General features: G+C 49.4%; 1 protein-coding gene and 1 pseudogene across 2 annotated transcripts in view; one reads left to right on the top strand and one right to left on the bottom strand.

Moving 5' to 3' along the window:
* The window catches only part of GRIK4 (glutamate ionotropic receptor kainate type subunit 4), a 441,993-nt gene extending 425,833 nt beyond the window's left edge, over positions 1-16,160 (bottom strand). Inside the window, exon 1 of one of the 2 annotated variants that reach the window (XM_037841751.1) lies at positions 15,985-16,160. The gene's annotated coding sequence lies outside the window, so the exon portion shown is untranslated. The remainder of the gene's footprint in view (positions 1-15,984) is intronic. The other variant, XM_037841749.1, reaches the window with a different exon arrangement.
* Positions 932-1,497, top strand: LOC119537316 (annotated as a pseudogene).
* Positions 16,161-27,311: the final 11,151 nt, after the last annotated feature.

The raw sequence follows: 27,311 nt of genomic DNA, 5'->3' as shown, positions 1-27,311 counted from the left end.
TGCATTTGACAAGTTTCTACATACAGATTAACGGCTTCCTGAACTAGACCAGTGGATGGAGAGCTGACTCCAATAATAAGTCCTCCCACTTCCCACCCCAGTAAGAGCCCCATCTTCTAGAGCCTGAAGTATCTGGGGCCCTGTCACTCTTCTCCATGAAATATCCTTCCCCCGCATCCTTTCCCCACAGGCCATCGACTAATTCATTTGCTCACCATTATTTTTTAAACTCAAATTTTATTAGCAGTGGAGCATGAGTAATAAATACTAATACACTGTTTGCACTTGAATTAGCCCTGCATGTCCTGGGACCACAGGACTATTTGTCAAAGCCAGACTTCCTTCCCCACCCGCACCTCGCAGTCAGGACACAGACACTTCCAAGGTCATGGGCAATCAGGCACCAAGCAAGGGCTGGAAGGAGGCTCCGAGCACTCATACCTGGGGCTCCCTGAGCTGCAAGGAAGGAAGGACAGCCATGGCAGAGCTGAAATGCAAAAAACAAAAGGAGAACTGGATTCCAGCTCTGCTACTTAGCAGCTGTGTGACCTGCAGCAGGTGGACTCCCTGAACAACTGTTCCCTCTGTAAAATGGGGCGATAACACCCACCTCCCAGAGTTGTCTGGGAGATTAAATGGGATTTTGGGTGTGAAAGCACCTAGCAGCAAACCTGGCACAGAGGAGGGGTGGTGGCTCTGGGGGTGGGGGAGGGAGGCTTCTCCCCACCAGGAGTAGTGAATACACTGAAATCATCTCCACCTTGTTCCATGGAAGGATAAACGATGGGCAGTGTCTTCCTGGTTCCCCCGCCACCCCCGACAGAAGGTTTACACATCTGAATAGTCAGATCTATTTGCAGGGCATTATGAAGCTGCAAGCATTGTGCAGGCATCAGGAGCTGAGGGCTGAGCAAGACAGAGATGCTCACTGATGCCCAGGCTGAGTTCCAGACTCCTGCCCCTGGGGGCCGTTTTCAGGCTGAGACTTAGGGCAGGCCTCCTTCCCATGCAGGAGGGCACAGCAGCTGGGCTCCCAGCAAAGGAACTCCAGAACCTCACGCCTCTCCTCTGCACTCAGAGCCCTTGCTTCTTTCAACAAGCAATCAGCAAGATCCTCCCGTGGGCCAGGCTCCATGTCAGGGGCTGGAGCACAGGAGTGGGTGTGACAGCGGCAGTGTCCATAGCAGCGGCAGTGAAGGAGTTTGGTGCATTGTCTCACACCATTTTGCTGGTACAGCCTACCCAGGGGCCAGAAGGCAGAACTTAAGCCAACTGTGAATCCGTGAACAAATGCATGGAAGGCATTTGTAAAATGTATGAAGAATATCTGAAGACAGTGAAACCCAACAGTCCCTCTATCACTGATGAAATTGTCAGTTTGATCTCTGCATTGTTCACTGTGCTAAAACCCGGGCATGCCAGCCCTCCAACAGACACTGCATGAAGGAGAAGCTCTACCTGCTTCTTTGTCGGCAGGCCCAGCAGGCCTGGAAATAGTTGAGTTGTAAGCCTTAGGGAGGCCAGGGTGGATCTGGAACCCAGGTGTGTAGAGCGTGCTGCAGTGGAAGTTTTGCACTATAGCAGTCCTGTTTCCATTTTGTTACACTGTAGCCAAGACTGAACGCACTCAATGAAACGTGAAGGTCTTGTTCAACCTGAAGCCCCTGTTGCCCCTTTTATTCTTTTCATTTTTTAGATATTTTGATGATGGGTTAGAGGAAAGGTGCTATTTGTCAGTGACAGTTGGTTCCAATCCTTCAGGCTGTTGGTGTTGCTTTATGGCATTCACTATACTGACCTTTCTGCAGATGGGTTGGAGGGGCTGACTTAAGTTTAGTTATGACTCAAGGTAAAGTCTTAGTGAAAAATAAATAATGCTCTTTAGTTGTTTTTGTTTTTGTTTTAAAGCTATACTGAGGAACTGGAGCCAGCACTGCGGATTGGGAACCTGCTAAGTAGGTGGAATCCCTAAAAGAGGCTCGGAGGAAGTTTCCTCAGGGTCCCTTCCCCTGGGAGCCCCCAATCAAACAGGGGTGACAGGAACCAATGAGGTGGAGACAGTCTTAAAATACAAACCATCACAAACAACCAGAATATGTTCATATTCTTATTTTTGCCACAGCAGGGATGCCATTGCTGAGGACTGGGATGGAGCCGTCAGGAGCTGAAGGGGTTAATCAGGGCAGCCCTCCTGGAGGAGGTGAGGCTGGCCCAGCAGGGGCACCCTCCAGCAACTGAATGGCTCCACCAGGTCCTCTTTTCCCCATCTGACTGGAAACCTTGGGTAACAATAAGGCTTTGTTTGCTTTGCCAGTTGCCTATAAACGTGTACACAATGCCATCTCAGATCCCTCTCTCTCTCACTGGACAAGGCCACATACCAGGGATGCGTTAGTTCAAGTTAGCATGACTTGCTCAGCCAAATAATAAAGGACACCTGACTTCCCATCCTCCCCCCCATCCCCCAGCCCACCCCTGCAGACCACAGGCATGGGCCCCTGGCTTCTTAGAGCAGCAAGGTCTCTAAGAAGATGCAAATCCCCCCAGCCTGGGCTCTGGGAAGGCAGTGACAGAATTCACATTATGCAGCAGCAGCTCCCTCCTCCCCTTCGACTGCTGGGATAAACACTTCGACTCTCCCTCTCTTACCTGGCAGGGAGCTGCCATGGAGAGTTTTAATTGGTCAACACCCCATTTGCGACCCCCTCCCCCATGTGGCCCCTGGGGGCTGTGTCTGCACAGGGCACAGGGCATCTCGCTGCCTTCCAGACAAATGCCCTCGTTCCTGGCTCCTGCTTCCCACTTATTTCCATTCTGGAGGCATCTCCAGATGAGGACCAGTGTGGGAACTGAGGCTATTTTGCACATTGGACCTCAAGCTGTAGGACCCAGCACCGTCAGATTGGGAAACACAACACAGAGGCAGAAGCCAAACCCCAATGAGCCAAGGAAGACGGTCAGCACAACACCCATGAGCCTCTGCGTGCTTCAAAACCCCACTACACCCAGAGGGCTGGTTCTGCAGTCAGACCTGGTCTGAGACCCATCTAAGCCCCACCTCTGCCACAGGCTGGCTGTGTGACTTTGGGCAACTTACATAACCTCTCTGAGCCTCCATGGCCCCACTTGTAAGATGTGAGTTGTTGGGAGGATTAAATAACATGCATCAGAAAATGAGCTCATTGCCTAAAATGTTCAACAAATATTAGCTATTTTTATCAGCATCGTTCATAGTCTCTTCTTGGACATTCTATCAGGTGACCGTACTTTAGCCATTATAACCTAGCCATTATTAGCACTTACCCCCCAAAAAAGCCTTTTAAATTGAAGTGTAATGTATATAAGAGAAAGTGCATCTAAGTGTACAGTTTATGATTTTCTCACATAAATGAAGAGACAATATTATCCGTACTCTAGAGGCCCCCTTGGGCACCATTCCAATGGGAACTACTATTGCTAAATTTGTCTGCCTGTTTTTGAACTTTATATAAATAAAATCAAACCGCATGTACTGTAGCTAAGAAGCCCTTTCACGGATGTTCTTTTATTTGCTTTTCCCAAAGCCCCATGAGATTAGGTTTTTTATTGTTCCCATTTTACTGCAGAGCAAACGGAGGCTTCAGGTAAGTTGACTGACTTCTTCAAGGCTTCTTAGTAAGCAAAGAGGCAGGGACCCAACCCCAGGCTGGCCGAGCCCTCTCTGGTCGCCTTTCACTGCACCAGGTCACTTCCTGCACATCCAAGCCAGTCTCCGCCTTCTCTGCTGCAGTTAAACCCCGCTCCTCCCCGAAGTCCTAGTTCCTCCAGGAAGCTTCCTTGGATTGCTCAGAGGACAGCCATCAGCTTGTCCTGCCCAGCCTCAGCTCAGCACAAGACCCTGGGTTTTCACTCACAGGTCTGGGTCTGTATCTGTTGGGTGTGCGTTTACAGTCTGCTGTGGTTTGTGCTATGTCCGTCCATCTCTTTTCTACATGTCGTTCAAAGCCACAGCTCCCAGAGGGCAAGACCTGCTTCTCTGGCTCTGCTCAGCATGAAGGGGCTGGCCCAAAGCTGGGGGACAGTGGGGGACATCCATCTAGCCCCAGCCAGATGGAGAGTAGTAGAAGCAGGGCACAGACCCTGCTGGTTGGAAAAGGGGCCCATTTCTTCATCTCTACATCTCTATGGCTCCCTGTGAATCGGTCTAGTGAAAAGCATGAGGCAAAAATGGACTAGGGGCCAGGGAACCCCATTTCAAATACAGATTCTGCAGGTCTTAAGACCTTGGGCAAGCCATTTCCCCAATCTAAGCCTCAATTTCATCATTCATAAAATGAGATGATTGGACTGAATCTGACCAGAGAAATCCATTGCATCCCGTGCCCATGGCAGACATCACCAGTCGATTCCAGAGCTCCTGCACACGGAGCCCACACTTGGCCTCAGACTTCTTCAACCCGGCACTCAGGCCCCCGCCAATCAGCAGAAGTCAGCGTATGAGAGGAAACCTACCTGACACCCCAATTTGACCTGGTCACAAGGACTCTATCAGTTGGTTCTGCTGCAGTTCATGGTCACATGCCAGGAATCAAGAGGATAAAAGGAGACAGGACCTCATCTCACTCTTCAGATATTGGGTTTGTTCTTTGTTGTCCCCACACGAAGGCAGCTTTGTCCTAGTTCTCTCTGCCCCTAGCAGGGCCCACCCCTCACCTGCCCACTGCCCTCCTGCACAACTACCCCTACTTGAGAGTAGAGGCCACAGTCCCATCTCACACTGTGTGTGTCTGGAGGGCACCCCTGGGGCTCTGGCTTCTGCTCTCAGAGCCTCATCTGATCCATGGGAGCTGCAGTGCACCCCCGACACACACATTGATGGAGTTGGAGCTCCTCACCCCCATCGCCACCTTTGCTGCCACCAGATGCCCCTGTCCAGTGCCCCTTGACCCCCTAATGCAGGGCTCAGTTGGGTTAGAGGAGGGCAGAAAGTGCTGAGGGCCAAGATCCAGGCAGACTCAGGACTCTGCTTTGTGGGTCCAGCACCACGATGGGTTACACTAACCTGAGACCCTGACCCCATCACCTAACAGGGGCATGTATTCAAGATCTGCACAACTGACCATTTAATCCCACACATCTGTAAGCTGAAAGCAGCCCATCCAAGCTGTCCGGAGCTGAGGCTCCCTGGCAGCCCAGCGCTCCAGTATCCAGGGTCTCTGCAGGCAAGCAGTTCACAAAAGAAGCCATTCATTCAACAAACACGTATTGAGCACCTACTATAGGCTGGTCCTGTCTAGTTGTTGGGGATGGAATGTTGAGAAACCTTCACAGTCCCTGTGCCAGTAGGACTCACAGTCTTGCGGTGCAGACAAATGACAATCTCCAGTGACTGCTCCGAAGCATCCAGGAGTGGCCCGATCTGGCCTGCTCACCACCCATCCTGATCATCCCACAGATGAGCCAACCCCATGGCTGTGTACATCCCTCCCCTGCTGGGGGCTGGAGGCTCAACCAGAGAAATCTATTGGTTCTTTAGACAAGCAACTGGACTCTGTGAAGAAGCAACAGAGAAAACGGCAGGCTATGCTATGCATGGTGCTATGGCTCAGCTGTGTGACCTTGTGCAAGTTACTCAGGTTCTCTGAGCATCCATTTTTTCCTCTGTCAGGCAGAACAAATAATACTCACAGTGCAGGAATGCGATGAGGGTCTGTGATGACATATAGTGGAGACCTCTAGAAGCAACAAGAGAGCATGTTGCTGGCCCAGGATATAGGACAAAAGTTGGCTCCACCCCAGCTCCAGGGACCCAAGGTCAAGCTCTGAGCATCCCACCCTCCTCCAGCCCCTTCCTCAGAGGGGCTGAGGGGAAGAGAGCCCGCCCACCAGCAGGCCTTCTGCTAAGGGAAATGCACTTTCTCAGCTGACTTTCCCTTACCCAGACAGTCCAATTGCTTTGTTTACTTCCAATTTGCACCCAACCTGGCAGAGTGCATGTTCCAGCCTGTTTACCTTGGACTCTGTCAGGACTCTTATTTTTCAAAGGAGAGTGGAATGGTGCTGTTTTTTCTCAGATGAACTGGTGAGCTTTTTCCACCTAGTTGCCGACTCTGTACTCTTAGATTTGGGTCATCTGAATTTTTTGCCTCTTTGATGAGGTGTCTGCAGCATCACCTGAGCCACTACGGAGCTCCACAGAGCAGGTGACCACCCCACTCCAGCTCTCTGTCCCCAGGGCCTGAGGCCCCATCTGGCAGGCTCAGTAGAAACCTGTGCACGCATATTGTAAGGGCCTAGTCCTGGGGAGAGCCCACCCTGTGCCCACAGTGGCGTGTGCCTAGCACACAGGAACGCTCAGTAAATGTATGCAAAAGAACAGATGGGTGGCAACCCTCAGCCCAGTTCTCATGGCCAAGGATTTGGCAACTGTCTCCTCTATGAGGCAAGTCCAAGCCTTGGGTCCCCAGGACATCATCTTCCTGGCCAGGGAACTCAGTTTGGGGAAGAGTCTTGTAAAGAAATCCAAGTAGGATGACATTGCTTATTAGGTATCTTCAAATTCTAGGGAAAAGTGCTTTAAGGGGCCCCAGGAGGGGGGTGGAACCAGGATCCCTGGGAAATAGATTTGGCACAGTATAGGGACAACCCTCCTGGTATTTTTAGAAGATAGTCCTCAGCATTTACTGAGCACCCTCTGTGTGCAGGCAGGGGCTGGGTGCTTTCTTATGCCCCCTGGCTCATGGCTGCCCAACTAGGGCATGGCCTGCCCTAAGTGTGGTCAAGAGCATGGCCCAGATTGCCTAATTTATGTCCTGGCTCTGCCTTTTACTAGGGTGTTGCCTTGGACAAGCTACGTAACCTCCCTTGGTCTCAGTTTCCCCTTATGTAAAATGAGATGACAAAAGTACCTTCTCCAAAGGGTTGTTGGAGGATCAACTTAATACATATAAAGCATCTAGAACTGTGCCCAGAGCTCAGCAAATGCTCAATAATTTTACCTAGTGGGAGAAGGTGAAGGAGGAGGAGGAGGAAGAGGAGGAGGAAGAAGATAGGGTGAGGGGAGGGGGAGGCTGGATAACTATCATTATAGATTCTATCTGTAGGAGAGAGTAAAGTCTCAGCTAGGCTGTTGAATGAAATGAGCTCCAGTTCCTTCTGGGAATAAGATTCTATAACTCACTTAACTTCCCTGGGTTTCAGTTTTCCCAACAATAAAATAGGTATCACTTTTCCTAAGAAAATGCTGCTGTAGTCTGTGTAATGTTCTCAACCTTGGGAAGATCAAGAGCAGGTCTTCTCAAGGACCACTGTGTCAACCATTCCCAAAGGCCATGGGTGGCCCTCAGCAGGTGCCGGGTGTGTGGACGGACAGAGCCCCAAGCAGGGGCAGGAGTCCTGGATCCTGATCCATCTTCTCAATCAAATAACTGGGCAGTTTTCAACTAGTTACTGAAATTCTGGGGTGGGGGACATTAATTCCTACTTCCCAGTCTATGTCTTGGATGAGGCCCTGTGAGATCTTGAGGAGGGCAGAAATCGCCAGGAACACAGCAGGCCTGGGGTAAGTGTGTTTGCACCAGGGAGTGGCACTGCAGCTTCAGCAGAAGGCCTGGCTGTGCTGGTGAAGGTGCCTGTGAGCACCCCGGACCCCCACCCCCACCCCCACCCTCCCAGGAAACGACCCCACAATGGTCTTCTGGTCTCTACCAGGGCCTCGAGGCCCTCACTATACCCACTCCAGACTTCACTGATTCTCAAAAAGCCTCTGCTGCTTCCAAAAAGAGAGAGGCCTGAATTCCCATCCAATCACTACCTTCTAGGGACGTTCTTCTAGGGGCTCATGAACTGAATTGGGTCAGGGGAGACCCCAAAGAGATCAATAACAACCCAAACGGTAACAACACTGCCTAATCAGATTTCTTCACAGAGGCTCCCCATCAGGCTTCTGAGAGTCCAAGACCCCAGTTAGAGCCCCCTCCTGAGAACCCCTAGCTGACAACCCGGGACAGCCATGCCAGCCAGCTGGGAGAATGGTGAGGAGACAACTGGATGCTGGTTCTTCCCCGTTAGGGGAGCCCAGCCTCACCCGAGTGCCAATCAATCGATGCTCAACTGTGTGGCTCACCAGAGGGGCTCCCGAGAGGGGCTCGCAAATGCCCCATGAAACTGCATTCTCCTGCCTCCACCCAGGCCCTTCCATCTGGAATAGATGACACATGATTCAACTACCACTGCAGGAGCTTGGTTGGGATGGAACTGGTAATCGATTCCCCAATATTGCCAATATTGCCAGTGACTCTCTCACTCAGGGGCCAAGGAAATCAGGCCAAGAAAATAGTAACATCAGAATGTATTGGGGGGTGGGATCAACCACCCCCTCCAGGCCTGCTCAGGGCTGGACAGGCTAGAACTGGGGCAGCAGCTCACGAGAGAGCTTCGGCGTCCTTGCTGAAGAAATGAGGACTGGGAGAAGTAGTGAGGTAGGCAGAAAGGTGTGCAGGGAATTAGGGGAGGATCAGCACATGTTTCACATACGCACGTGATTGTGTATATGTGTATACATGTGTGTGTGCACTCAAATATACACACACAGACTGGCTGGGTACAACTTCCAACTCTGCTTCTTCCTCGCAATGGGATTTTGGGTTAATCAATCATCGATTCTGAATCTCAGCCTCCTCATCTGTAAAGTGGGTGTAATAATAGCATCTTATGATTAAGAGGATTAATTAAGATAATACACAGAAGACACTTTGCTCCATGCTTAGTACATAATATGCACTCACCACCTATTGTTATTGTCATTGTTGTAAACTAATTCATCCATTTAATATTTACTGAGCACCTACTATGTATCAGCAGTGTAAGAGACACCCTTGCCCCCCAAGGAGCTCAGGTCAAGAGTCTTAAGGAATCCAAATCATTCGCTGATTTTGATGTCGTCCAATTTTGTCGGGATGCTGGAATTGTGCTAAAGGATTTGTGGAAGCCTGTCTTTCCCACCCTCTTACTCCTGCGTGCAGGGCCGTGAGACCCATGGAAAGGACACAGGTTAGGAAGCCTGGAGCTCGGGGCTTCTGCCCAGCTTATCCATTCCTGCTGTGTGATGAGCAAGAGAATCAACCTCCCTGGGCCTTGGGACACCCCTGGGGCCAGGATTAAACCCACTCTAGACTTCTGTGATAATAAAGAAAAGCCTCTACTGCTTCCCAAAAGGGAGATGCCCAAGTTCCCACCCTCCCCAACCTTGCCTGTAGAGTCTAATGAGCTGGACGGGGCTAGGGGAGACGCATTAAGGATGAAAACATAACCATTCTAGAAGCAACGACTGCTACCTAAAGGTACTAAGCACTCGCCACACCTTGGCTGAGGTTTACAGAGGCTGGTGTTAAGCGACCTCCCTGCCCTACATCGCACCCCTGGAACTGGAAGAGTGAGGCTTTGAATCCCCTTCACTCTGATTCCCGGAGCCAGGCTCTAGGCCAACCACCGCGCCTCACGGCCTCTGGGGGTGAGAGTGGAGGAGCCCCCCAACCCCACCCCACAAGGCCACCCCGACAGGGAGAGGGAGGCAGAGAGCTGCCCCAAGAGGCAAAGGCAGCGCTTCACTCCCCAAACAGGCTCCCCACTCAGGGATCCTCCTTCGGGATTGGGGACTGAGGGGTGGGGGCAGCGACGGGGCAGCCCAGCTCCCCCTCCCCCTGCCCCGCCCCCCCAAGATGTGCCGCCATCTTCCCTTCTTCTTAAATTTTTTTTTATTAAGTGTGCCTCGCAGCCAGCTTCTCACTTACACATCTTAACCTCCTCTGGGCTATTGATTTCTCATTCTATTAAATCCTCTTCTTTAACTCTGGCCCTTAAACTCCAATTCTAAACATGTACTTACTCCACAGCAGCTCTCCCAGGCCTGCACTGGGCCTCCCCTGTCCTGGGGTCAGGCCTCTTCCCAGCCTCCAGGGCAGAGTCTGTGGGTTTAGGAGGCACATCCCCCAGCCCCAGGCCTTCGCGGGCTCATCCCATGAAGCAGGAACCCCAAGAGGTAGAGTCCATTATCTGCCCATGGGAAACTGAGGCTGCAGTAAGTGGTCTGGATGTACCGTTTCCGAGCCGGCTCTCCCTCCATCGTTCCACGGCCTCCCCTCTCAGATGCCCACAGTGACTCTGTGCACCCCCAGAACATCCTTCAGCCTCTCACGGCCCTTGGTTGTCCCACTCCCTCGGAGCACACTGCTCCCCACGCCCCCAGCCAGGCATCGCTATCCTTCTCCCCCTTGTGAGGACAGACCCCTCGGGAGGACAGAAACAACAGCTTCTCCTTGGCCTTTTTGCCCCTCAGGCTGCTCTGGCCTGGCCACAGCATGTCGGGCCTGGTTGCAGCATCTGTCCAGCTCCTCACAGGACTTTCCCTCGCGGTCCCTCAGCTGCTCTTTGGGAAGGCCCTGCAGCATAAGGGCCGAGTGTAGGTGAGAAAGCAGGGGCTGTCCCAGGCTGCACCGTGGTGAATGGTGCGGGGCCGCCTCCAACTCAGGATGGAGAGGCCCAGGGAGGCATCAGCGTCTGCTCCTGCCTCCTTCCTCGCAGAACATCCCCTACATGGCTGGCTGGGCTCCAGGGCTTAGACGCCACAGAGAGAAGAGGGTCACAGCCGTCTGACCAAGCAGCCCCTGGGCACCCCTTACCAGAGGCCAGAAGACTATGTGGCCTTCCTGACCCCTCCTAAACCACCCCACCCCACCCCCCACTTTCTGTGACTTTATCTCTGTAACACACATTTGTTAAACATGAGATGAGATCACTTAAGTAAGACAAACTTAAACGCCTTCTCTGAGCGAGGCACCAGGGACACATCAGAGAGCTAGTAGACCGCACCCCCACCCCGGCCCTCTTAGATGAAAGCCCCTCTCCAGGTCCTCTGCAGGTGATGGGGAAATCAGAGGAGGGTAGGGAGGAAGGAGATAGAGAACTCAGTCTCAAAGGGCTCACGGGAAATAAGGGAGGTGAAAGTCAGGCGTCAGAAACCCCCTAGAGAAAGCAGCCCCTCGGTCAGGCTGGCTCTGCCTGGGCTTCCCATCTGCTGTCCGGGAACCCAGAGGCCCCGGGCTGGAGTCACCAGCCTTCCCTCGGAACCACGATCCCTCCCAGCTCCCCGGTTTCTGCAAATAGCATCACCATCCTCTCGACACTTCCTGCTCCCTCAACAGCTATCTCCACTCTGTCCGCAAGTTCTGCTGTTTCCTAGAAAAGTCATTCAAACGTACCGCCCTTTGCCATTACCCCACCTACACCCCTCTTTGAGCACCTCATGATGTTCTCGCCCAGAATCTTCAACAACTTTCCCAAATCTATCACATCAACCTGAACCTTTTCTCTGGCTTTCACGGTTTTAGCTGGTTCCACCTTGCCCTACCCACCCTGACACCGAGCCCACCTCACCCAGTCCTCAGAGCCCTTCTCGCCCCCTCTGCCATGTAGTCCTGGCCCATCCACAGCACTGAGATGCTCCCATGGCCCCAGACCCGTCTGAGCGCCGACTTTACCTGTGGTCAAGGCACCCGCCAGCACACGCTTTATTTTCCAATTGTGCAGGGGTCTCGGGGTGCACCCTCCACCCCAGTGACAGACCCCCCCTTAAGGAGACCCATCCTTTCTCACACCCCTGTAACCCCCCCTTCAGTCCCAGCACAGTGCAGGAACTCACCAACTCCCCAGGCCCTGCTAGGCTGCTCACAAATGACTGAAATGTCCAATTGTTCAAAGAAAACCTGTGTGGAATCTTTTTATAAGGAACCCTCTTTCCAACCCACCTCCTTTTTTTAAAGCAAATTATGCTCATGCATAAGGGAAAGAGCAGGGATTGGAGCCTGAGGCTCTCCATTCCTGTCCCAGCCCTGCACTCACCAGCCTGCAACATGGGACAGAGTGGGACAGGGAGCCCCTGTGGACCCCTCTCCTCATCAGGATAAAAAGGAGATGCTCACGACTAACTCACAGGGCAGCTGGGGGGACAAGGAAACAACAAGCCAGGGAGGCAGTGAACACAGTGTTACGTTGATTCCTTCCTTCCTTCCTTCCCATCATGTACTTTGGCGGGTACTGTGACATGAGATTTTTTTATATTGGATTTACTAAATTTAAGGTATAACCTGTTTTATGTAAAAAATGATCAAGAAACAACTCCTTCTATGAGCAAGGGCCAATTGACAGGATGTGGGGAAGGGTACCTGCTCTGTTAGGAGAGGAGAATGGGAAAAGGCACCAGGCAAGAGGTTGTGGTCCTCAGGGAACTTCCCATCTGGGTAGGATGCAGACAGGGACAGGTAATTATAAATACCAGCAGGGGCTGGGAGCTGAATCAGCATCCCAAAGCAGGTGAGTGGGAGGGGTCCATCGGGGGCTGCCCACCACATTGTATAAATCATGTTCCCATCCCTTTCCCATTCTGCTGACAACAACCCTTTGAGGCAGGCAATGGTGTCCCCATTTTACAGGTGAGGAAAGTGAAGCTCAGAGAAGTCAAAGGATTTTGTTGAAGGGTGACCACCAGGACTGGAACCCAGGCCTGCCTGCGTCACAGCAGCCGGAGAAGCCAGGACCACTTCCTGCTGGGACAGAAGGTCCAGGAAGGTGTCCCAGGGAAGCATGGTTCCAGCTGCACCTTGAAGGCCAGGCAAGATGGGGATGGGCAGAAAAGAGGAGGAAGAGAAGAGGGCCTGGGCATAAAGGGTGGACAAAGAGTAGGCAGAGGCTCACATCCAAGTGCCACGGTGTGACACAAGGCAGGGGCCAGACTGTGGAAAGCCAGGGCCCCAAGCTAAGGCACTGGAATTCTATCCATAGCCCAGGGAGCACAGAGGGCTTTGGGGATAGGGTCATGTGCTAGAAGCACTGTCTTTTGTAGGAAGACCAGTGTGGAGCAGCAGCGGGCCTGGAAGCAGAGTCTGCAGGCTGGGTGAGTAGCTACAGCCCCAAGTGGGGACAGTGGTAGTGGGAAAGGAGAGGTCAGGCTGAGCACTAGGAATGCCCAAAAGAATGGAGAGGGCCAGGAGGTGGGGTGGGAGAGGCTAAAGAAGATGGCATTGAGGAGGCCCCGGTATCCCATCTGTGGGCCAGGGAAAACTTTGGTGCTCAAGCTGGGGTAGTGGGGAGAGCAAGTTCATCTTTGACAAGTTGGGTCAGAGGGGGTGGAGGGACAGCAGGCATGATCGGGCAGCCAGTCTAAGGCTGAGGAGCAAACAAAGAATCAGCCAAGCCTGGGATAGACTGGAAAAGGCCAGTCCCCACGTGGAAGAAGAAAAGTTGAGCTGATGTTGGAAAAGTCATGGAGAAGACGTGCTGCATGGGGTGAGAGAGGGGGCAAGGCTTTCGGAAGACAGAATAGCTGAGACCTTAAAAAGCAACCAGGAGCAGCAGCAAGAGCACTGGCCTGGGAGTCCAGAGGCTTCAGTGGTAGCTGTGACACCTTAGACAAGTCGTTTAACTTCTCTGAGCCTCAGTTTCTCTGTGGAAGCAATAATACCTCTTTATAGGGCTCTAGTACAGAGCATATGCTAGAGTAGTAGCTTAGAGTGGTAGAGATCAAAGAAGTTTTTCTGAAAAGCAGAACTCCATAAACACATAAGGATTAGTACTATGCAGAAATAACAGTGATGCTTTCTTCCCTGATACATTTGCCACCTCTCGCCTACCCTCACCAGCCACACAGCCACCGGCTGATTCCTCATGGCTCCTCTTATTTCCCGAGCAGTTTTTCCCCCTCTCACAGAGCCCATTTTCCTGCTCATCCTTCCTTCCATCTCTGTAGAGCTGGGGTCCACTCTCCAGGACTCTCTGCCTCCCAACACTGAGAACCACTTCCTGGACTCTACACTTCTCTCCTGTTACACAAAAGTCCCCTCTCCATCCTAAGGGAAAACCAGACCACAGACCAAGCCTTGTCTCTCCAGAGAACTTTCCAAGCTGGGGAAAACATCAGCCAGCAATCAAGATGCCCAGGGTGGGGGATGGGAGAACTACAGAAAAGCAAGCTCTCCTGTCAACCTCCCCTCCACTAAACATCTTCCCTCTGCCCCACCCCGCACTCCCCCAAGAGCTCTGGGGACCAGCCCTGCTGCACGGTGGCAGGTAGCAGGTCCAGGGGCAGGCAGGGGGTGGAGCTGGGGAGGCAGCAGGAGGCTGGCAGGCAAGCCCAGGCTATAGTTCCCAGTGGAAGGCTCCTTCCACGAGAAATGAGCAAAATACGGAAAATTAAACAAACCCAGACACAGTAATGTGTGCATATTAGATTAACTCTCCAAAGGGTCACGACCTTGAGGAACACATCCAGCCAGTGGAGAAAAGAAAGAATAAACCTGATTAATGATGAGGCATGAGCTGCAGCTTCCAACAAATAAAGCCAGCCCGATGATGCCCAGTTGAGTTCCCCGGGGAGCTTTCTTCCCTGGTGGGACCAGAACAGAGCCAACCTCTCCAGCCCCTCGTTCCCCATCACACAAGCACAGACACGCAAGAAATAAGGCAAAACTGAACTACTCTCTCAGAGCTCGATACCCACCCAAACAGCCTCTATCCCAGGGGATATCCAGGGGCTCCTGGAAGGGTCCCTTTCACCCAGATGACCCATAGGTAGCAAAAGTGAGGGTAGTCCTCTTTGTTTCTGGCAGGGCTCAGTCCTCTTGGCCAGTCTTTGGACCTCTTGGTCTGGGGCTGGGTGACAGGCTGGTCTTGACGGATGCCCATTGCCTGGCAAAGAGGCTGGCTGAGCCCAGAGCCCCCTCCTTCCAGACAGCCCTGGCCCTTGAGAGACATGCCCAGGAGAACCACTGGAGGGAGGCAGGGAGGTGGCGCCGCGTGGCATCACCAGACAACAGCACCAGGAGGAAGATGGCAGCACAAAGTACAGATGCCAAGAGCTGTGTGGCCAAAGGTCCAGCAGAGTAGAGGCTCAGCCCGCATTGCCCCACCACTGCCAGGCAGACCAGGGCAGACCAAGCCAGATGCTCCCTCCCTCTGTCCCTTCCTCCCCTCCACCCCAGAGGCCTTCGCCAACTCCTCCCCCTCACTTTCTCAGCTTAAGGGATCCAGGGAAGGAGACACAGGTGCTCTCTGTGTCTCAGAACCCCTGTCCCAGCTACAGGCAGCACTCAGCACCCTGCCCATGTCTCAACAGCTCACGGCTTTGCGGGTCCTCTGGGGAGAGAATCTCCATCAGCTCCCCTCCCCCTCGGCGCTCCAGCCCCCTCCCCCATCACACACCCAGGGCAGGTCTCTAGAGTTTCTCCCTGACTTCCCGGTCGGGTAAACTAGGGCGGGAGGATGGGTGCTCCATTAGTCCAGGGAAAGAGGGTCAGTTCTGATAGGACGCGGGTTCCTCCAAAGCAAGACGGTGTTTATAGGGGAAGAGGGTGGACCGAGTCCAGCGCAGGGGCAGGGGGCAGTCGAGGCAGACGGCAGTCAGAAGAGGGGGCGGAGGGGGCTATGTGGGCCCCAGGGCTGAACTGAGCAGCAGTGGGGGATGCAGCCTGGGAGCAGCGGCGATCCGAGAAGCAGAGAGTGGCCGGGTGCGAGGGAGAAAAGCCGGCGCTGGGAAGGGGCCGTCTTTCCTGCAGGGGGCAGAGGCAGGGCCGGGAGTTGTACCCGGTAAGGGGAAGGGCCAACGCGGGAGGGCTGCGAGCACGGGAAAGGGATGCGGAAGGAGGCAGTAGGGGATGGCGCCTGGAGGAACTAGGCGAGCAGAGCGATGGGGGTTCAGAGGCGGATCGGGAGACGCAGGGGATCGGGGTGCAGGGGCCAAGGCGGGTGAAGGCGAGAGCGGGAAGGAAGGGCGCAGGGGAAGGGGTCGGGGAAGCGGCCCCAGAGGGAAGGAGAGAAAGAGGCACAGGGCCGTCAGAAGTCGGGGGCGCAGGAGCAGGGGGACACGCGTGGGACTCGGGGGCGCGCAGGGGACAACCCCAGGTGCGGGCCGGGGGGCGCCGCGGCGGGCCTGGGAGCCCGGGCCGCTGCTCTTACCTGAGCGGGTCCCAACTCCGGGGGGCTGAGGTGGGCGCCGGGGGCTGCTCGGTGGGCTACTGCTCCGCTGTTTCCCTTTTTTTTTTTTTTTTTCTTCCGCAGCAGCCGCGGCGTCTCCAGCCCGATCCGCCGGCAGCTGAAGGCAGAGTCTGTGTCCGGCTGCGAGCAAACCGGGAGCGGAGAGCGCGGAGCGGGGCGCGCGGGAGGAGAGCGGCCGAGGCGTGGGGCGCCTCCCGGTGGGCAGCGCGGGAACTGCGGCGGCTCGGCGCCGGAGCCGGGCGGGCGGGCGAAAAGGGGCCCCCTTGGGGCCTGGCCGCCAGCGATCTCCCGGCGGCGGGGAGGAGCCGTGGGCACCGGGACAGACCCTCGGCGACCCAGAGCTCCCGGGGTGGAGCGGAGCGAGAGAGGCGGCGGCGTGGCAGGGGGCGGGGCCTGGGGCCGAGGGGCAAACTTGCCGCCGCCACCCCGGGGACCGAGGCCCGAGCGGGAGGTGCAGGGCACCAAGGACCGAGATGCGGGCGCTGCGGTGTATCGACCGCAGGTGGGGAAAGGAGGTGCAGCCCGCACCCCACGCGCCCTGCTAGAAGGGGCTGCCGCCCCGGGCCCGAGGAGTTGTTAGCCCGCAGGCTTCAGTGGGCAAAGGGCGCCTCCTGGTGGCATTTTCGGGAACAGCACAAGGGACTCGCGTGCCCTGTTACTACAGACACCGCAGCCGGAGTGGTGCGGAGGATGGAGAACCCGGAGGTTTATGGGGAGAGAAAGGACCAAAATGTTCCAGGCGTCTGAAGAGAAACAACTTGCACGAGTAGTTTTCGGGCACTGTTTCGTCAATGCAAACGTCTTGGGAGGAACTCTTGTTACGTATGGGGACCGTGAGGTTAGGAGAGGTGAAGAGACCGACCCAGAAGCACACGGGTGGTAAGTGGCAGGGGCAAGACGGAACCAAGCTTTCAGACACAGGGTTCAATGCTCATTTACTCCTCTACAGCGGCCCTGAGGAGGCAGCTGGGGAATGGGGGATCCTGGGACAAATCAGAGACAGCCAAGGGACCTCCTCATCGCAGCAACTCTTTTCCAACCCACAGGGCCTCTATCCTGGGACGCCCTCAGACATCAGCATCCCAAGAGCCTAGTTAAATTCTGTTATGGCTATTGATTCCTAAATAATTCCTCTATTTTTGTCCTGGGCATGAAAAAGGATGGTATCTGATACTGCCTTTCCCGGGACTGGACTTTCTCACTGACCAGCCTGAGACCCCCCACTTCTCTGTGAACCAAGCTACAGGGAGGAATGCACATTATTTAGCACCTACTCTGTCCCAAGACTACAGTACTTACAAAATTGTTATTTCCAATAACCTTCACAGCAACTTTGCAAGGTAGGTGTTGGGATGACCGGAACCCCATTTTACAGATGAGAAAACCTGTTAAAGTTTAAGATCACCTGTAAGACGCCCACAATCTGGGGTGAACAGGCCACACAGAATTAATTTCTAACTCCAGCTCCCTTCCCTCACTCTGCCCTCATTTCCCTCATTTGAAAAATGGGCAGAGTAGCAGCACCACCTAGCAAATAGTACCCTGAGCTGGGATGAAAGAGGGGCAGCCCAGCGACCCTGGGCAAGTGACTTCACTTCCCTTGGCTTCAGTTTCCATGTCTCTAAAAGTGAGGAAAGCAGACTAAATGAGCCCTCAAGTTACTTCACACTCTGAAATGCCAAATATGGATCCCTGACCCCTTACACTGGAAGGCTGCAAGATCAGCAAGACAGACCATAAAGGCTTAAGTATTTTTGGAAGAAAAACTCTATGTAAGAGAAATGCTTCATCTTGTTCTACTGCCTGATGAGCACATTCTATTACCAGGCGAAGGTAGGGAGGAGCTTCTGGCAGAGTCGGAGAGATGGCTGAAGGACATGGAGGTAGCCTTGGCTGGGGCCTCGTGAGGACCCCAGTTTCTCCCCTTCCTGTGATGATGATTCTGACATTCCTTTCCTCGCACAAGCCTCTGCTCCAGAAGCAAGGAGCCCTCTCCAAATCAGATGGCAGGCAACAAAGCCAGAGAAGCCTATCTCTCACCCCACCCTAGTTGTTCCCCACCTACTTTCTCCCATCTCTTCCCTCTGCTACTAGCTGCTGAGTCCTTTTGAACTCACTGCTTGTTCTTCTCTCTCCTCCTGAATATCAGTGCCACTTGTCAATCAAACTTTAATTTCAGACAGGCTAGCTTCCCTAGCTCAGCTCTAGGGGTAGGAAGGACAGCCCAGATCACGTTTGGATTCCACAGCAGGTGTATGTCAGATGGGGAATCAAGCTGGCCCAGTTGATCTACCTCTGAGTAAGAAAGCAGGAGGACTGGGAAACATGGCTCCCTCCTGTAGATGCTCTGATCTGAAGTATCCCTGGCAGTCAACTGCTAAGCTGTGCTAGATGGACAGGGTTCGGTGTGCTTGGGCATCAGGATTAACTCTAATAGATCCAAGCTCCTTGAGAAGTGGAGCCCACAGGAAGGAGTTCATTCTCCTGGATTTATCTTTAGCTTCTTCCTTCTTTGTATCTCCCTCAGGTATACCCATCAAGCAGAATTCTTGATCTGAAATTAACCTACCATCTCTTTCCCAAAGGTCCTTTTGAAGGTTCATCCCAAGTTCATAATGAGCCCATTGCACAGATGGGGCCAAATGAGGCATATTGTGACCAGGTGGCTTATCTTCATATTGCTTAGTGGCACATGCCATCATCATGTCGCCAACTCTTAGAAACTATTGCAGTGGTCTTCTGACTGGTCTCCTTGTCTCTTGACTGGCTTTCTCTAATATATCACAAATGGCTGCCCAAGTGATGCATCTCAAGCATGCTTTACCATTTCACACCCTAGCTTACAGTCCTTTCATGACCCCGTAGGCCCGATGAGGTAAAATGGAGCCCACAGTTCCTTACCACAGCATATAAGGTCCCTGCTTAAGTCTCCCACCTCACCGGTCTTCCACTAATCCCCATCTCCTACTACATCAATAGCAAACTGCTTGTAGTTCCTGTCATCCTATTTTATGCCTCTGTGCTTTTAACATATTGAATTCTTCAGGAATCAGCCCCCATCCCCAACGCCCTACACAAGCTCTCCTATCTGGCTATCAGGTAGGTGCTAAATAAATGTGTTGAATGAATGAACCAAAATGGAGTAAGGTTATTAGTGGGATCCACAATTATGACAAATCAAATTTGTTCCTGTGTTGGTCCAGATGAGTCCAATGAGATGACCTAAGTGGCAAATATGAAACCATTGGTTCCCACTAAGTTTGAAGTCTTTACAAACCTAAACTGAAGTTGGGGGTCACATCTGGGACCTTGAGATTGAAGGAAGCAAAAGCCTGATTGTTACCTATATAGCCATATAGTATTAAAATTCAGCAATCCTACCAGAGAACTGAAGTCCAGATTAAATGAAAATAAATCCTCTATCTCCTTCTTATCACCTGTTTGGGGGATAAATGGTTCATTCCTAAAGGATATTGTCTAACAACCAATTTAGAAGTAGAGTTGAAGTTAGAAAATTGTTTTCTGGTTTTTACTCATGCCTTAATGAATGCAAAGACATTATGAGCAAGTGTTAGCAAAGTGCAAATATATGTGCACACGGTTTAGATGGTGCCTGCAAAGTCCCCGTACCTCATAGCAGCATATTGCTCAGCCTAGCTGGATGCAAAGACCACATCTAATGTTAAGAAATCCTACCCCTGCTTAATAAGTATATTATAATGCAGCTCCCTTCTCCCAGTATCTCATATTCATCTTATTGGTCTAGGCGCACACTGAAATTAAAATGAAAATTTGGATCATCCTAAATCAGAATATAACCTGCTTCTGATTCTGCAGCCCTGCTCTCAAGCCTAATGTGAGAACCTAATTCATTCCCACCTTGTCTCAGTTTCCATTTACTACTCTGAAGAGGAGATAAGCTGCCATGACAACTAGTTCTCCTTCAACAAACCTTTGATGCCCATGATGTGCTAGGCACTGGAAACAAAACAGAAAACAAGACAAATTCAGAGCTGGTCCTCTTGGGGTTTCCAGTCAACCAAAAGATATAACAGGAGTAATACAATCTTCTTTCAATAGTTTTGGTCCATTCTGATATCAGATATTTTCTGTGTGGTACCTCCCATACAATTAGCTAAGTTACATGGTCATAGTCTAGAATGGTGGGCTGGGAGTGAGGAGAGGGTATGTGATTAATGGGAACTCCAGAGTTGGAACCAATGGCCTTTTTAGGACACACACTAGCATAGGGAAACACCCAAAGTTTTCGATCTGAATTCTCCATGGATCTGCACTATAGCTGGAGGTCTGCCACAATGGCTGCACCTATCTGGGGAAAAGAGCACTGAACAAATAAAGACTTGTAACTAGTGCCACAATGCTCACTTCTTAAAGCAGCATTTTGCTTGCAATGAGCTTTATACGCCCACATTCATCTTTCCTCATTTGATCTCATAGTCTAGAAAGTTTCCATTATACCATGTTACAGATATAAACCACTCAATAAGGAAGTAGCAAAGCTGGGTTAAAACTCAGGGCTTCTGGCTCCAAGATGGAATCATGCTGCGTAAAGGCCACTGGTCAAAGATGACTATGAGATGGGCTTAACTCATTTAAATCAAACTGGGTAACATTTTAAGGAATAAAGAAGCTGCTGTTTTTTTCCATCCTTTCACTGATTTGTTTCTCAATCTCCAATGACAAGAGCAATTGAGGAAACAATATAACTTGAACAGAAGGAAGAGGTAGGGGTGAGGGGCATGAGGAATAAGGTGGCATTTTCTTCCTGGGAGCAAAGTGTAGTCACCTGAGCAGTGGCAGGGACATGGAAAAGGTCTATCATCTCAATGTAACATCCCCAGGATATCAAAAATATGATGGCATTATGTTATTTATCCTAGGAGTCTGGGATTTGCAATTTATCCAGACTAGTTTTATCTGGACAGTGGCATTGTCTTCCTATGAAGGGATATTAAAAAGGCAGTTGAAGTCCCACCCCCTTGCAAAAAAGTGCATGTGTATGTGTGTATGGACGTGTATGTATATATAAAATGCTTGCGTATATATATGTCTACGTATATATATGTACACACACACACATACATATACATAAAGAGATATATTTCAACATAATGTTGGCCAGTTCTCTTTTTTAACTCAAGCACCAATTCAGTAAGTTTTTTTTTTTCCACCAGGTACTGTATTAGCCATTGTAGCAGAAAGAAAAACTAAACATAGTTCCTACTTGCAAAAAACTTTTAGTCTGGTGCCTTTAATTTTACCTCCCAAAGGAAAATCTTCCAATTTTATCTCACTGCAAATTTTAGGAGCTAGTGCTTGCTCAGGGAACTCAGAATTGCAAAAGAATAAGAAAGTGGGATTTCTTTTCATCTGGGGCAGATTTCTTACTCATCCTAGCTAAACGAGCGATGGGGTACATTTAAGAATTATATTAGGTAGTGAGCTACGCCCGAGTTTGAAATACTAAAATGTTCTACCCGCTAGCTACAATCCGAGCAAAAGTTTTGTACTGAGTACCACAAGGTTTAACACTCAGTTAAGTCATCTGTATTCTTGTTCTACATTCCAGGCAAAACTCTTAATTTAGGAAGAATGCAGTTATCTTAATTTGGAAAAGATTAAAGAAAGATGGGATAGCCGTCTTCAAATATTTCCTACGTTGCCCCACAACCAGGACAATGGATAGAAGTTACAGAGAGGCCCATTTTAGCTCAAATAAGAAAGAATTTATGAGTTGCCTCAGGAGACAATGAACTCCCCAGCACTGGAAGTATACAAGCAGATGGCTGGCCATCTGCCAGGATTGCTATAGAGGGTATTCCAGCACTGGATTAGGAGGTGGAATAAGGTCCTTTCCATCTCTAAATTCTCAGATTCTCAGTTTGTCTCCTTGGCCCAAGGCTAAAAGGAACTTCAATCTTAGGAGAAATGTATTTTTTGTTGAAAGTAAAACCTTGCCTTATATATTTGGGCCTTTTTCTTTGAATGTATGGGTACTTTTCTCTAAATGCAGTGAAGATACTTAATACTAGAAAATGTAATAATTACGTATAACAAAGGTAATATTGACACACTCAAGCTTTACTAAGTAAATAGCATTAATGACTCTGTTAAAAAAAAAAAATGTTACATTTACATGGGAGGAAGATAGTCCAAAATAAGATTGATCTAAATAGATAAACATTGTGCTTGTTTTTAACAATGACTTTTTATCTCACACACACACACACACACACACACACACACACACATGCACACACATTCAGGAATGAAAACTGTGAGTGGGTAAAAATGAGAAAGTATCTCATATCTACTGCTTTTATGCCTCAGAGTCAGTCTCTATCTCCTGCTAGAGGAAGGATGGTTTTCTTCATTCATTTTCAAGCATTAAGCACTTGGACAAAGCTCAGCACACACAATAGTACCTTGTTCTTCTGAATACAAATTGACTCCAAGTTGCTCTTCCCCCAATGTGATGGAGTGCACTGCCTTTCAAATGATAATTAATTAGGCCTACTGTAGAGGTGATATGGTTGACTTAAAAGTTGGTGGGGCTTGGGAAGACGGTTGCTGTAAAGGAGAGGCTAGGCCTCCCTATATTTGTGCCTAAGAGCCTCCTCCCGAATGCCTCTGTTGCTCAGATGTGGCCCTTTCTCTCTAGCTAAGCCAACTTGAAAGGTGAAATCACTGCCCTCCCCCCTACGTGGGATCAGACACCCAGGGGAGTGAATCTCCCTGGCAATGTGGAATATGACTCCCGGGGAGGAATGTAGACCTGGCATCGTGGGACGGAGAACATCTTCTTGACCAAAAGGGGGATGTGAAAGGAAATGAAATAAGCTTCAGTGGCAGAGAGATTCCAAAACGAGCCGAGAGTTCACTCTGGTGGGCACTCTTACGCACAATTTAGACAACCCTTTTTAGGTTCTAATGAATTGGGGTAGCTGGTGGTGGATACCTGGAACTATCAAACTACAACCCAGAACCCATGAATCTCGAAGACAGTTGTATAAAAATGTAGCTTATGAGGGGTGACAGTGGGATTGGGAATGCCATAAGGACCAAACTCCACTTTGTCTAGTTTATGGATCGATGTGTAGAAAAGTAGGGGAAGCAAACAAACAGACAAAGGTACCTAGTGTTCTTTTTTACTTCAATTGCTCTTTTTCACTCTAATTATTATTCTTGTTATTTTTGTGTGTGTGCTAATGAAGGTGTCAGGGATTGATTTAGGTGATGAATGTACAACTATGTAATGGTACTGTAAACAATCGAAAGTACAATTTGTTTTGTATGACTGCGTGGTATGTGAATATATCTCAATAAAATGATGATTAAAAAAAAAAAAAAAAAATGAAAAATAAAGTAGATCCCTACCAGTTAAAAAAAAAAAAAAAAAAAAAAAAAAAAAAAGTTGGTGGGGCTTGGGAAGACGGTTGCTGTAAAGGAGAGGCTAGGCCTCCCTATATTTGTGCCTAAGAGCCTCCTCCCGAATGCCTCTGTTGCTCAGATGTGGCCCTTTCTCTCTAGCTAAGCCAACTTGAAAGGTGAAATCACTGCCCTCCCCCCTACGTGGGATCAGACACCCAGGGGAGTGAATCTCCCTGGCAATGTGGAATATGACTCCCGGGGAGGAATGTAGACCTGGCATCGTGGGACGGAGAACATCTTCTTGACCAAAAGGGGGATGTGAAAGGAAATGAAATAAGCTTCAGTGGCAGAGAGATTCCAAAACGAGCCGAGAGTTCACTCTGGTGGGCACTCTTACGCACAATTTAGACAACCCTTTTTAGGTTCTAATGAATTGGGGTAGCTGGTGGTGGATACCTGGAACTATCAAACTACAACCCAGAACCCATGAATCTCGAAGACAGTTGTATAAAAATGTAGCTTATGAGGGGTGACAATGGGATTGGGAAAGCCATAAGGACCACACTCCACTTTGTCTAGTTTATGGATGGATGAGTAGAAAAATAGGGGAAGGAAACAAACAAACAGACAAAGGTACCCAGTGTTCTTTTTTACTTTAATTGTTCTTTTTCATTTTAATTATTATTCTTGTTATTTTTGTGTGTGTGCTAATGAAGGTGTCAGGGATTGATTTAGGTGATGAATGTACAACTATGTAATGGTACTGTAAACAATCGAATGTACGATTTGTTTTGTATGACTGCGTGGTATGTGAATATATCTCAATAAAATGAAGATAAAAAAAAAGTTGGTGGGGACAGAGAAACTAAATTGAAAAAAAAAGGGGGGTGGGGGTGGGGGGGAGGAAAAGAAGTAGACACAGGAAAAGGTACCTAAACATTTAGTAACCAAAATAGAAAGTAAGACTTCTCTCCCCAAAGACAAGATTTTTATTTCTCTGTAGTGGTAAAAGGATCTGTTGTATGTTGTAGTTGATTAAGAGGTGGATGGAGGGGGGAAATGAGGAGAAGTTTTATTAAATCAAGAAAGTTCTCCCCGAGGTGTGTTTTCCTCTTTCAGTTTAATTTAGTGAACACTACTCAGGGATGTCTGTGTGCCAGGGTAGGTACTAATGCTGGGGAAACACCCGTGGGCAGATGTGGCTCCTGTCCTCCAGGAGCTCAGCCACTCCCAAGGCCTAAAAGGGCATAACATGTTCCCCTGTACTTCTGTAGTGGACATCCCACTCATTTCAGTCCTCAGCTCAACGCTGTTGGCTCTGCCTCTTTAAAAACAAGGTAAATCCAATCGCCTGAGTAAATGTATTTGAACACATAGCTTATACATAAATATATGCAAAGGGGATCCTAAGAGTTCTCCGGGTAAATACTTTTTATTTCTGTCATTATGTAGGTACACAGTCCATCTCACCACCACTCTTCGCAACAACTAGCATTTGCACGGCGCTTCACAGTTTCCAAGCGCGTTCACGGCCACCATCACATTTGTTCCTCATCACGACCCTGGGAGCTGCATTTCAAAGATGAGGAACGAAAGCTGTTTAGTAGTAAATGCTGGGCCTTGAAGTTTTTTCTCATTTTAAATCAGAAAATTCCCCTTCCACGACAGTTCTGTTTGAGAACCACACTGCCATCCTGATATAATACATAGAGAACCTGAGGTACACAGTGTTTAACTGAATAAAGTTGGACCATTTCTCCTTTGAGCTAAAATCCACACTCGTGCCCCTTCAGGCTCTATTTCTCACAACTCGTGAGCCACTAACTTTGCCTTGGGCTAAAGGGAAACATCAAAACATTCTTTAAAGAGTGCAAGACACAGGCGAAACCAAAATAAATGGAAAAATCTAATCTATTGTTTGAAGTAAGAACAAAAATTAAGGGAAAAATCAGCTTTGCTTTTAAAGTAAGTACCAGTGTATTTTGTTTCTGTCACTCTAATTTTGTGCCTCATTTTATGTATTTATTTCTCCCCCAAGGACAGGGTCTTATGTTTATAAATTTAATAGAAAAATATTTGGAAAACATCCTCCAGAATGACAGAAACATTGTCCACTATACATTTTTTAGTCACTAGGAGTGACACTAAATTCGTAAGCATTCTAGACTCTTAATCCAGGCAGAACCATGCTATTCTTTGTGTTTAACAGACCACATGGTTGACATTTAATAAATATTAGATAATAAAAATAGAAGAAGTACCTCTAAGTAATAATATCTAAAGAATCTGGTTAAGCACAAAATAAACAAGCCCCCATCACACATCAGGTTTGCATGGCTAAGCACCTTCCCCCTGGCTATTTTAAAAGCCCTGATCCATGCTAGATGGCATTTTTAGCCCAACACCATGATGAGGGAATGAAAAAATAAGGTCTCTTGTTCAGTTCCTTTCTCTAATTATACCTCAGATCTAAATAAAGAAAAAACCACACACATGGATCAGAAATAAATTAGAAGTAAATGAAAAGCAACAGAGTGGAGGATTTAATCACATAATCAGTGGCAGGGTCAGAGGAAATGGACAGATGGGAGTGCCAAATTATCTACAATAGCACGAAACCGAGAAAGACATTCAAAACCAGAGGAGATGCGTCAAGAAATTAAACTTGGTTTCCATGTTAATTTGAAACTGTTTGTGGCTAAAGGAAGAAGCAATGTTAACTCCAACAGGGAAACTGGTCATTAATATCCTCACAGAACAATAACCCCAAATAACAGGAAATATTATGACCTCTCCAGAGAACAGAGGGAAATTGAGATTTACTCTCCCACTCATGGAGCTCAGTTTAACACAGTATATTCAACAGAGCTGAATAAATATTAAGAAGACTAAAACATTCATTAGAGAAAATACTTCACACTACTGACATGTGGAAACAAACCAACCAGTTAAAAAAAGCAGGCTGGAAGATTCAGCTTGTTTTATTCCTCTGAAAGTAACGCCAGTGATTTGTGGATCCAGCTGCCCAACGTGGTGAATGAGTTAGAGGGTGAGGGAGAGGAAGCAGAGGGCATGAGAGGCGGGAGGAGATGTCCCCTGGAAGGCTGCTACTATGAGTTTATCACAGTGTTTTATGAAGCAATACAACAGATTACCCAGACATCTCCAGCTAACACTAGGATTGCACTAGACACATAATATGACAAATGGCTTGTAAAAGGTTGCCAAATCTTCTGGATGACTGAACCTAAATAAACTATCTCCTGTCTAGGCTCTTGCTACGTCATTTCATAGTACTTGTCTAACCCTAGCCCAAAGGACAAGGGATCTGAGGTTGGGACGAGAATCTAGAGGACAACCCCTTGTTACTTTCACACACTTTACAAACTATTGTCCAGTCTGTATCTTTTAGTTAGCAAAGAGCATAGGACTACTAGGAAGGTCCAACTCTGCTACCTTATGCTAAATATGCCTGCTCTCAACTTTTGTAGTACCATTGGATCTTTGGGGATGAGAGAGAAACACTGACCTCTCCGGTCACCTCGCACGGCCACCATGCAGCTATCAACATCCAAAAGCACTTCATATAAATCTCTCGCCACACAGTGCACCTGCCTCCTGAAGGGAAAATCAAAACTGCTAGCGCACTGACCTAATTGGCAGTAAAAGCATAGAACATCAGCAGATCCCATCAAAATTCTTAAAAAACAAAAGCAAAAAACAACCATACATTCTCACAGCTCATTCCAACAATGCCATTGCCCTATGCCCTTCCACTTGGTGCTATAGACTTTTGGGACTCTCAGGCAATCCAAAAACAAAGTATATTTACTAGGAATTTGGTGTTGGAACAACTGTTATTTATTGAGTGCTTACTTAATGCTAGGCACTTTACA

The sequence above is a fragment of the Choloepus didactylus genome, chromosome 6 (assembly GCF_015220235.1).
Source record: "Choloepus didactylus isolate mChoDid1 chromosome 6, mChoDid1.pri, whole genome shotgun sequence".
Taxonomy (NCBI): Eukaryota; Metazoa; Chordata; class Mammalia; order Pilosa; family Megalonychidae; genus Choloepus; species Choloepus didactylus.
This window is presented reverse-complemented; position numbering and strand designations above follow the sequence as displayed.